This window comes from Myripristis murdjan, chromosome 15 (genome assembly GCF_902150065.1).
Source record: "Myripristis murdjan chromosome 15, fMyrMur1.1, whole genome shotgun sequence".
NCBI lineage: Eukaryota > Metazoa > Chordata > Actinopteri > Holocentriformes > Holocentridae > Myripristis > Myripristis murdjan.
In genome coordinates, this window is record NC_043994.1 from 1,546,870 (window position 1) to 1,559,634 (window position 12,765).

At 39.8% G+C, this 12,765-nt stretch overlaps 1 protein-coding gene across 3 annotated transcripts in view; it reads left to right on the forward strand.

Annotated features, from left to right (window-relative positions):
- ndst2a (N-deacetylase/N-sulfotransferase (heparan glucosaminyl) 2a) overlaps positions 1-12,765 on the forward strand; it is a 102,201-nt gene that overhangs the window by 50,655 nt on the left and 38,781 nt on the right. For all 3 annotated transcript variants that reach the window (XM_030070354.1, XM_030070355.1, XM_030070356.1), the window contains one exon: positions 3,090-3,127. The gene's annotated coding sequence lies outside the window, so the exon portion shown is untranslated. The remainder of the gene's footprint in view (positions 1-3,089; positions 3,128-12,765) is intronic.

Consider the following 12,765-nt stretch of genomic DNA (forward strand, 5'->3'; position numbering starts at 1 on the left):
TCAGCTACAGCAAGCATATGTACCCATACAACCTGGCAGTATTTTTACCAGATCATTTGTTAGATCAATTTAACATTTGATAGAATGCAAACAGGACATAGAATAATATCTTATAGCTGAAATACACCAGGTACAGATGCGGCGTGATATGGTTGCTGCAGCAGAACGCTTCCATAATAATCAACATAGTGCTACATGGACCATGGAAGCCACGCACAAGCATGCAGGCTTTACACTTTACACTGTCTATTCTTGCATAGCTGGTCTTTTTTTTTGTTTGTTTTTTCAGCATGGCTACACAGTCCTCCAACAGGTGAATCACAGCTGGCACACAGTTGGTGTTGCAGGTAAAAAAAAAAAAAAAAAAAACTGCTCCACGATGCCGACGTGACGCGCCACATCCGTGCCTGGTGTACTGTAAAGGTTAGGGCTGGCTGAGTGGCATACTGAAGTGGAGGAAAGAAGTCAGAGATAGGTGTAGAAAAAGAGCAGCCTTGAATCTTTGTCTACTCTTAAAAGTTAATCAGCTAATCAATCTGATATTTAAAAAAACTCGAGCTATGTATTTTTCACAAATTATTCTGTCTCAAGTTCACAATCCTGGAACCCTTCACAGCACCATCAGTTCTGTTATCAGTCCAGGTTTTAAGTTGTCTTCTAGAAGATAGATGTTAGGAGTTCTTCCAGCACTTAAAGAATAAAGTCAAGAAAAAGGATGCAGTTCCTCCTGAATCCAGAGACCTTAAAGTTGGCCTTGATCATCCTGATGTTCTTAACTCGTTTTCGAGTAATGACTGATGATCTTTTAACAGAAAGCCTTCATCCTCTCCCTCTGATGCCCCTTTTCCACCAAAAAGCACCTGGTGCTAGTTCGGTGCTGGTGCTAGAGCCAGTGCTTAACTGGTGCCAACAAAGAACCGGTTTGCTTTTCCATCGGCCAAGAGCCAAGCGGAGCCAAGTTAGAGCCACGTCATGACGTCATCGTAAAATGTGATCACGTGGGTGTGCGAGACGCTCGCTCGGAATCAGAATAACAAACATGGACGACCCATCGTAGCGATGCAAATACTGCTCATGTGTTTACAAGCCTACACGGCTACCCATCGTATTCGTGGTCGGAACGAACGACGACTACGTTTAGCTATAGTTTTATATCGTTCGCTGCTCCCATTTGGGTCTGTAACCCCGCCCACCAATGACGTGGTGGGTTGCGTCATTGTTCTTTCTCTGGGCCCTGTTTAGCCCTGCTCAAAGTTGGTGCTTGCCTGGAACCGACTTGGAACCAGTTTGGCCCGTGCTTGGGCGGTGGAAAAACAAAAAACTGGTGCTAAGTCAGGCACGGGCTCTGAACCAGCCCTGGAACCGCTTTGGTGGAAAAGGGGTATGACTAGTTTTTCAGTCACATGGCCCTGTTGTCCTTTCGATTATTTCTTGCTCTATCTACTGTCTTATTTCTGTCTAGCATTGGACATGCTGCTGTTCATCCTCTTTTAAAGAACATTCTTTTCCCGCCCTTATTTTAAGTAATAGTCAACACATTTCCAGTCATTTTTCATTAAATTTTTAGAGAAAATTGCTTCTTCTCAGCTACTGTCTTTTATATATTACACATACTTTTGAGGAGTTTCAGTCTGGCTTCTGCTCCTATCATAGCACTGAATTGACACCACTCTTGGTCATTAATGGTTTATAACTTCCTGGCAAGTATGCCGTTTCTTGTTTTTTGTTTTTACTTCTGCCTTTGACACCGTTGACTTTGCTGTTTTAATTAACCGCTGGGCAAATGTCTGGCAATAAATGACTCAACCATGGACTGGTTTCACTCTCACCTTAGAAAAACCTACCACTCTGTGGTGGTAGGTGAGGGACCTTGATTTCCAAATGAAATGCAGAAGTTACTCTCATCTGAAAAGAGGACTTTGGACCACTCAGTGATGATTTGGGGAGCCATGTCACCTGCTGGTGTTGGTCATCTGTCTTTTATCAAGTCCAGGGGCAACGTAGCCGTCTACCAGGAGAATTTAGAGCACTTCATGCTTCTGTCTGCAGACAAGCTTCATGGAGATGCTGGTTTCCTTTTTGCCAAAACTACTAGTAACTGCTTTGCTGACCATGACATTACTGTGCCTGACTGGCCAACCAACTTGCCTGACCTGAACCCCATAGAGAATCCTATGAGGTGTTGGCAACCCTAACCCAATTCAACAATATAGATGAGCTGAAGGCCCCTGCCAAAGCAACCTGGGCTTCCATAACCCCTCAGCAGTGCCACAGGCTGATTGCCTCCAGCCACACCACATTGATGTAGTAAATTGTGCAAAAGGAGCCCCAACCAAGTATTGTGCACAAATGAACATACTTTGCAGAGTGTTGACATTTCTGTATTATGAATCCTTTTTTGATTGGTCTTATGTAATATTCTGATATTTTGAGATACTTGATATTTGATTTTCATGAGCTGTAAGCCGTAATCATCAAAATTAAAACAAAAAAGCTATAAATATTTCACTTTTTATGTAATGAATCTAGAATAGATGAAAGATTAACTTTTTGAATTAAATTACAGGGGAAAAAAGAACTTTTCCATAATATTCTAATTTTTTGAGAGGCACCTGTACATCTCCCCTGGAGCATTTGTAGACATAGCATATAAGTGTAGGTCTCACATATAAAAGTTGACCCTTGCTTGGCAGACATGTTTCTTGTCTTGCTGATGTCACATGATAGATATTTATGACAATAAAACCAAACCAAACCAAACCAACCAGTGCTTGGGAACCACTGGTTTAGAGAATGAGTGCTCGGAGGTTGCGACAGTGAAAAGAAAGAAAAACCCACAATGGTCACTGAAATAACTAAAGCTGACAAAAGTAGTAATAAATAAAAATTCACTGAAAATTAAGTAATGAAAATCAGACATTGCTTCCCACTTGAAGGGAATCTTAGACCTCTGCTCAGTTTGTGTTCTCTGCATTTGCTTGCTCTCTTCTCTGTGTTTGCCATCACTCCTCCTTTCACTCTTCTCTCGCTGCTGCTTCAGTTTGGTATTACTGTAATCAACAATTTATCTCTTTCTTTCTCTTTTGCAGATATTCATTCAGCCTGACAGACTGCTCTGTGACCACAGGTAAGGTGTTCTTCAGTGGATGGGTGTGGGATGTGGGTTAGAAAATCATTTAAATCTGCACTTGAACTTTAAACCTGCAATAATCTTTTCTTAATAATTTCTTAACCATCTCCCTGTCCTTAAACTGGAGATTCCATTGAGATGTAATGATGACAGCAATTGTCCCAGGATTCTTTTGTGCATTTTAGTTTCAGAAAGCGTCACTTATAAAATGATGTTGAACTTTATATGAGTGGCATAAAGCAGTTGTTTTTAACCCTTTATAGGGCAAGTGACTATTTTTGGTAATTTCAGAAATTTTACATATCAGGCCCATCCCCTGTCTCAGTTAGTTCAATAATCATTTGGTCTCTACATCCCAGGTCACATGATTGTGGCATTTGACCAATCTGAATGGCTTTGATTTTCTATTACAAAATGAAAATTTTAGAAAAATTTTATAGAAGTAATAAAGTCCTGTCATGTTCTCTAATAACAGTCTAGGGTTGTTTTTTTGAATTTCAAAGTATTTCAATGAGTGCCCTATAAAGGGTTAAGAATGTTAGCTGGGGGGAAGTACACCTCAATGGCAGGAGGCTAACAGTTAGTGTAACGTATTTTTCTAAATGGGTGAATTATTCCTTTAAACATAAATCAGACTCAACTATTGTTAGCATTAGATTTGCAAGCTTCCTGCTTCATACTTACGCTAACTCCCATTAAACTTAAATGTCACAAACATTACTTGCTGCTCTTGAAAAATGCAATAAACAAGTGTACACTATCTTGTGTAGGAAACTATCTTCCTCTCTTAAGTAGTCAAAGTGGCAAAGTAAATGTTAGTACATTTGAAGCTTTTCTTTCTAATTCTTGGTAAGGTTTGTACCTTTTTGGTTTCTGTAGGACATGATGGGTGGGAGTGGGTAGCGGCTTAGCTATGAGTGGAATTTCAGTTTTGTTTTGAACAGAAATTGATGATTGCATGACTTTAATTGTTTTTTATTTGGATGCATCTCAGTGTTGGCTCACTGACCACTATGTTACCATTAGCTCTTTTTCCGCACATACTTTCTCTATTGTGGCATTGTGTAGCATTCGGTAAGAAGGTTCATGCAAGATGCGGGTTTGAGTTGATTTAAATGACCACCATGTCGGGATGTTGTGGCAGGGTGAGTTGCTAATGGCCTTGGATTCAGGTGAACTGAATAGTGGACCTGCTGGTCACAACTCTATCCGGTCTTTAAGTGTGACGTAACACCCTTTCAAAATACTATTTCCGGGTCCAAACGCTCTGACAGATACTCAAAACAAACGACAATGGCTTAACCGGTGAACTTGTTTACAATCACTTCTTTCTTCAGTGAGGTACCTGCGAGAGTCAAAAAAGGCTAAAACTCCTTCAATTCCAACAAAAAAAGAGAGTTTACGAGGTTGAGGTGAGTTAGAAGTTAGCAGTAAGCTAGCTAGCTAGTTGACATCTTATGATGATATGCCAAAAAAAAACGCACAGGGGTCCGTCTCACAAAGCAGGTTTAGTGAAGACTCTGAGTCTGTTCACCCTAAAATGAGGGAAACTGAGAGAAAGAGGGGTAACTCCAGCCTATTTCACAGAGGGAGGTAACTGAAGCTCTCGGTCAGTTACCGCAGTAACAGACTCCATGAAACTAACCTGGTCGGGACCGTGTGTGGCTGAAAGAGTGTCCGCCCTCTTTCAGCCACACACCGTATTTAACTTCCTCATTCATTCAGTCAGCAGGCGAGTTTTGGTGTGGCATATTTGTTCTGCCGTCTATTATTTAAAATAATAATAATAAAAAAAAAAAAAAAAAAAAAAAAAAAACAGTCAGTATGCCTTTATTAGAAGTCCATTAGTAGTTAGGTGGAGACTTTTTTTCACGAACATGGCATGTCCTGTTGACAGCGATCCCGTGGATGAAGGTGCAGTGTTACTGCACACAGAATTAAATATTCGTCGGGAGATTATGCCAGAGTTTTACCTGTTTGAACAATGTTTTTATATTTCATCTTAAAGTGCCGCCAAGTGCGCTTCTCCCCCGCGGCATTGCACCTAAATGAAATAAATTAATAGGCTACCATTCAAGCAGTTTCCCCCTGTAATATTATTGTGATTGCAATGGACTCCATTTAAACTTATGCACTGACCGGAGCAGCAGTGTTCTCCCACGCCGTCTCCCTCTGCTTTGCCGCTGCAGCGGTGTTGCACTTTTTTTTTTTTTTTTTTTTAACATGTTCAAACTCGCTGTATGAATGCATTAAGATTTCCAGTTCAACTGGGGTGAAAAACGCAGCCCGACGCTTCCCCCGTTGCCATGGTGATTCGTCAAATCGGGGCTCCATTGACGCTGTCATTTCTTTTTATAGCTGTGGTGCACACACTTAACTCCAGGTGAAACTACTCCGAGTTGATCAAACTAATTCAGATCAGCTGTCCTGGAACCGAAAACTAGACTGTTAAGTTAAGACAGTTAAAACTAACTGAACTCTCAGTAGATCAACTGAGAGTTCAGGCTCAGACTCGGAGTTTGTTGAACCTGCTTCGTGAAACGGACCCCAGGACTGCTATAACTTTTGACGTAAATTAAGATGAAAAACTTAATATTTATATATGTTCTCTTTCTCGTCGCTAGGAAAGCGGTAGAATGACAATGGTATCGTTTTTTAGACTCAGATCTGTTAGAACAACCAGGAACACAGCACTGCGGCATATTGAAATGACGAGGATTGGACCCGGAAATAGTATTTTGAAAAGGTGTTACGTCACGACTTAAAGACCGGATATGATGACAGCTGCAAATTGTATGCCACGTTTAAATATTTGAGTCGTGTAAAGAGCTGCAAAGCAAGGATATTTTACAACCAAATAATTACTCATAAGTCTCTTTGGTATGGGGGTGAAAAGCCCATCTAGTAAATGAATGTCCGTTTGACATATATATCCAATCTTCGTGGCTCATCAACACATCCAAGTGGTCAAAAATTAAAGAAGTAATTGTGATATGTTAGGGATATTTAAAAGGCTGTGTGGTCTGGTCATAACTGTGAAACTGTATGTTTTTGAGTCTGTTGTATTGTTGGCATTGTCTATTATGAATGTTTTTTTCCACGTACCAGCTGAGGGCTGGGAACCACAAAAATCAATTACCAAGAATACTTTGTATAATACTATAATACTTTGAATAATAATTACACGACTATGTTGCATACTTGATTCTGAGTGGTCAATCATAGCATTGCGTTGGTGGTTATTTCTGAATAACAGATCATTGTGAAGTTGTACCCTCATCACTGTACCTGTCTGTACTAAATTAACGCACTTCATGAACCCTTACTACTGTGTGTTGTAGTCTATAATTTTAACAGGCTCCATGTATAGAAAGATGTATGGTCAGTAGCTGACATGGGACACCTGGTGTCAAAAAGAAGTTATGAGTGATGTCCCAGCCTACCATTTGGTAACTTTTCATTTACAGAGCAAACAAACATTTTTAGGAACATTTCACAGGACTCTCTGGGATACTATGAGAGTGATGGAAAGTTGTGGATTCTCAAATTCTGCAAAAATGTGAACCGATTGCAAGCTTAAGACATTTGACAGAAGAAGTCTTGAGGAATTTTGACTTCCAGGAAAAAAATAAAACTGTTTTTTGACTTACAAGTGGAAAAAAATGTAATCTTTTTTGAAAAGTTGAATTTGATAAATGATAAAAAACAAAGTTCTTGGTAGTGGACTCCACCATATACCAAAAGCATTTTCTTTCTTTCTTTTTTTTCTTTCTTTTTTTTTTTTAATACAGGAAAGGAATTACACATCATCCAGAGCATCTCCTAGTAGTTGATTTGTTTGAAATTTTCAGGATATATTTCAGGTACGCATATGGACATATGCTGCAAGTTTTGGGCCGATAGGACAACATTTCTAAGTTATCATCCGATTTGTGTTATACTACACCCATTTTTTGCAATTCTTAGGAGGTACGAAAATGTGTGTTTTCTGTAATTATAGCTCCCTCATCAGACTGACTGGGGTCAAATTTCTTTGGTAGCATTTGCACACATCTTCCAACCAGTGTGAAAGATTTCATGTATCTGGCATTTACCATCTCACAGAAATTTGCAAAAATATTTCTGCAGAAGAAAAGACATAACTAGAAAATTGTGGAAAAAATTTTGAATGTGCCTGCTGCTCCACGCATTTAGTGTCTTGTTTGCTTGCCTGGGTTTTGGTAAGCGGTCGGTATGATGACATGATATGATATGGACTTTCATTCATGTTGTGGAGATGTAGGTGTTTGTTAGGGTGTTGTTTGGCGATTGCCAGGGTGTTGGGGATGGTCACTAGGGCGTTGCTAGGGGTTGCTGTGGTGGTCTGGGTGGTTAAAGCAACTTAGTGCTGGGATGAAACAGTTTTTGACATGAATGTTAAATGAACTGCATTTCTAAAGTGCTTTTTTCATCTACTGACCAACTGACTGAAGTGCTTTACAGTGTTTTGTCTCACGTTCACCCGTTCACACACACATTCACACACTGAGGGCAGAGGCTACCATTTAATGTGCCCATAATAAGCAGTTATGGGGTTCAGTTTCTTGCTCAGGAAAAACTTGGACACACTCTGGAGGAGCAGGGAATCAAACAAGGCACCAAAACCAAGCAGCTGTTTGTACCAGGACTAGCAGTGACACTAGTACTGAGGTTATGTACTAGAGCAAAGCCTTCATAAAACTTTATGAGCCATTGCTCATGGCCCACAGCCACCATACTTCATCCATTATGGATTTCTGTTGCTGTAAACTGTGCAGATGTTACAGACATATTGAAGTGAGATGAAACTGATCAAGAATGGTTATTTTTATTTAAGGAAAACATCAGAGAGGAAACAAAATTAATTTGAAATCGTTTGAAATGACCTTACATTGGAGGAAAAAATATCTGCTGCTGAATTATTACAGACGTTTGTCTCAGTCCCCCATTGATGTTAGAGAGACTGAACTGTGTCTGTGTGTCTGTGTGTGCGTCTGTGTGTGCGTCTGTGTGTGTGGTGAGCCAGATTGATGAATGACAATGAATTGAGCGGTCAAGGCTAGATTGAAGGAGCTCACTCCGTCACTCATTTTCTCTTTCAAGCATTTTATTGATTCTGTCATTTTATCCTCCTACATTCAGTCTGTACTTTTTGCTGTTATTCATCTCATGTTCTGTTGTTCCTTTTCTTGTTTTCCCTATTGCTACTGATGCTTTTTGCTTTTTGCTTTTTCATTCCCTCCTTCAGGACTGTTGTTCAGTGCTGAGATGGTTCAATTAGTAGTTGTACACATATTAATCAATAGCGGGGTAAATGTTATGGGTTACAGTGGGGAAGGCCTAGAAACTGGATTGTCACTCAATGACTGACGGAAAAACCTTACCCAACCTTTATACTGTTCTTAAAAATGTCATAATGCCTTAAGCTATAAAATCAGGTTGCAAGTGTTTAAGGAGCTATAAGCTACACATTTCCTATTCATTCAAAATGTCTACTATGAAAGACAAAATGGCGGCTGCACACTATGGTGGCTTTTTCTCCAAGTGCAAATATAAGCCAGTGTTTTCCCTGGTATCATTGATTTAGACAAAATGCTGATGTATTAAACTATCTTAAGGTAGCTTTTTAGTCTTCAACAGGATTCTGGCACTGAATTTCCATGACAGTCGACAAACCTGACCTCCTCTGAAAGCTTTAGGATGTCTGCTGCAAAGATCCCGATGTTCTGCTTTAGATCAGATGGATATTATTTGTGTAATATGACCTGTGTGGACCAGAACATATGTAGGAAGGCTGAATGTAGATAAGGAAATTACGTTTGACTTCTTGTAGCAATTGTGACTTTAATGTACATCGTCCTCATCCAACAAAAGACACATGACATGACTGGATGGAATTGGATGGGGGCTTGTCACTTTTGAATTGTTTGGTGTCTGTCATTCTTCAGTGGTCTAGCACTAGAAGCAGCTTACAGCAGCCATCTTTGACATTTAGAAAATATTTGTAGTCACCAAGACCTAAGAGCATCTTCCTTCCTTGAAATTTCTTCACCCCATTTGTGTTATAAAATTATGTTTGGAACAAGGTTAAAACACCTGTTTTTTCCAGTGTGTTTTTCTCCAAGGCAAGTGTGCAGTTCTCCTTCAAGACAACAGATGGTGCAGTGATCAGCTGTATGCTTGCAAAAAGTCATTCATTTCACATTTTTTGGAGAACAGATGACTACCTAGTGTTTGCCCTCAGAACACCTCAGAACATAACATTGTCCTCCAAGATATTGTTCACTCATTCATTACATGACATGAAGGTGGAAGATTATTGATATTATTGAATTTGAACCAACAGTGCACAGCTGTTTGACTTTGTAACTTGATGCGTCCCCTGTCGCTGGTTTCACTCATCTTGACGGGCTATACAGTTCGGTCCATAAGTATTTGGACAGTAACTTTTGCAGTTCCTAAACAGTTAATGCCATGTTATTGCTCAACCCCTTAAATTAAAGCTCAAAGTCTGCACTTCAATCAGGTCCTGATTACTCCATTTCAAATCCACTGTGGTGGTGTACAAGGACAAAATTCTGAAATTCTGTGCCACTGTCGAAATGTATGTATGTACTGCATATTGAGTACTAATCCATACCTCTTTTAAACCAAAGCAGTTCTGGTTCTTGAGCCGTTTCCGTTGAGGATGCTTGGAATCACTGTGCTAACTAGTGAACCGGCCCATGTTTGCACCAGTTTGGAGTGGAACCATTGCAACTAAGGTGTCTCGAGGTCTCTGGTCACTGACTCCACCACTGCTATGGCTGAATTCAGCACGAGTCTTCTGTTTACTGGTCTATGACCCAGCACACCATAAAGAGTTCATTACACTCCACTTTCTACAAGGTCCGTTTTGGTGTCTCTGTGCTCAATTTTATTAACTGGTCCTGGGTTCTAACGAACCCAGCCTTCACCAACTCTGCAATTTTGAGATACAACTTAGTTTTTCATGTACTCCTTGACATAGTTCCCTCAAATTCAGGAGACGCTGATGTTGAATTTCTTCCGCAAACCACTGCACACACTATGATTTCTCAGTCCTCTCCTTCTTTCCCTATAGAATAATGTACCCCCGCTCTTGTTGTCATCACTGTTCTCACTTCAGGTCCTACTGTTTTTGATTCCAGCTGGAAACCAACTTTCCATCTTCAGGTTCAAAATTTGTTATGCGAACCAGAAAGGAGCCAGTTTGTAGTTGGTCGAAAAGGTCTTGAGACCATGTGGTGAATGATGTTCACAGTGGTCATTTAGCTTTGTATTAAGCTGTTGTACATTCCTTATTCATGTTGGTGTTGGTTGTAACTCACTCATTCCTTTGTCAATGCTGCTGTCTTTGTTAAGTTAGCATTCTGGAGCCACATGAAGGGAAATCGGTAGTGCTCATTCAGTGTTGTGGTTAAATTTTATTTCCTGATAAAAGTCCCATTAATAATCGACAGCCTCTAAATTGATTGATCCAATAAAATTGTAGCTTTGCTTATGTATTCATTCATTCATTCATTTGGCAGCAGATGGTTAAGTCCTCTTCGCTTTTGGGCAGGACATATCACTTGTGTCCCTGCTTCCAAGGCTTGAGTCTTACGGTTCAGAGGTTATAAGCTTAAGCATAATGTTTATAATAATGTTACTGTAGCACCACCATGCAGCCAGTTAACTATGTTAATTGGCCGCCATGTTGCTTTGTAGTGTAGTGTAGTATAATGGGTGACTCTTTCAACCCACTGACAGATTTATTCACTGTAGGTCTTATTGCCTCTGATATGAAGATAGTTACGAAGGAGAAGAGGAAAGGAGGACGAGGATTTAGAGAGGGTTCCTAACATTTGTGGTGTTTAGACTAAGATAATGCAAAAATCTGTCTTTCATTCTGGATGTATGTGGTTCTTAATTCACCAACATTGCCTTTTTGCATGCTTGTGGAACAGAATAGTGTGTTAGTATAGTTTGTCTCTGTATAGTATAGATGTTGTTTGTGGATGTGCACATGTTCATGCCCCTAGCGCTGAGTGCTAATTAAAGGAGCTTTGTCCAGCCCGAACACACACAGACTGTAGACAAGTGGTCAGTAGAAGACTCCTGCAGTCAAAGGGCTACACTTTGGGCTGAATGTGTGTGTGTGTTCTGTATTTGTATGTGTGGAAGCTCTATGTGCATATTTATTTCAACATGGATGTGCGTTTATATCTGTGTGTAAGTTTGTTGTCGGCATAATAATTTGTGTGTGTTCAGTGTCTGACACCTTCTGAGTGTGTGTGTGTATATATTTGAGTGAATATTTAGTACAAGTATGCTGGCAAAAGACAGAAGAAAGACAAAAGCAAGAGAAGGGGCACACACACTAAAAGAAGAGAGGCAAACACGCAGCCGGTCACAGATGGAGACACATGCACACACAGTCAGTGTCCAGGAAAAAGTGTTATTGTCTGTCTGTACAAGCTGTTGGAGCGGGGAGCAAAGAACTGGGACTTAGTGTCTCACAGTATGACACACAAAGGAGCAACAGGATTATTCTGAAAGGTTTTATTTTACCCTTCTAACATTTTCACTTTATGTCCTTATCTTTAATTTTCATGCCAAGCTCATTTTTTTTTCTCATATTGACCTTCAGGTGGTTATTGTTGCATATATGACAAAGCTATATTAGTCCTCTGTAAAAATAATCTCTAAGTGCAGATAGCACATTTCCTACTAGAAATTAGTCACAGAACTCATACATGTCCATACAGTGATAACTAAGCTCATCTAATGAAAACAAATGAGGTTGATTATGTTTGTCAGATAGCCTTAGCCAGAGGGTCAAAATAGGAGGCAGCCCTAGTGTTTCCCATCAAGGATACAGTGATTTATTTACAGTGTCCCAATAATTAGTACTCAGAAAATAGGAACAAAAATATACAAGGATTTTTTTTCCAGCAAGGGTTAGGGCAAGTCAACTGAGGAATAGCTCAGCTCAGAAAAAAATATAAAAGCAAATGCTCACAGCAACACTACACCCATCCTTTACTACTCTGTCTGAACTCAACTGATCTGTATACCATTTCCATACTGTGAACCCCACCTATGGACTAGTCTAACCAGCCTCTTTCTCAACAGAGGAGCACTTCACCCCAAAACGTTTTACTCTAATGCCCACACTTCATAGTTTCCCCAACACTGACACATCTCAGTTCATATAGCAAAATAACACAAAGACACTTCAATACAAATTGATTGATCACATTTCGGGAAAAAATAATACATTCATTGAGACATGTATTTCCCCACAAAGAATACAATACATGGTATTTCCCTTGTGACGTCACCGAAACCACAAAAGGTGCAGAAATGCAGGGCGGACCTGTCCCCACAGTATTCCAGCTCACCTGCGGGACACGTACATATCAGCGGTAAAATTTAAACTATTGCCAGTATAGCTGATATCTTACAAATCAAATAAAGTACAAGGAAACTAAAATTTATGTTGTTTTCATTTCACAATATGAGAATATTAGAATTAGAATAGAATACTACTTTATTAATTACCATCTTCCACATTTAACCCTTCCAAACAGGCTAGCTGTCTTGTAATGCGACAT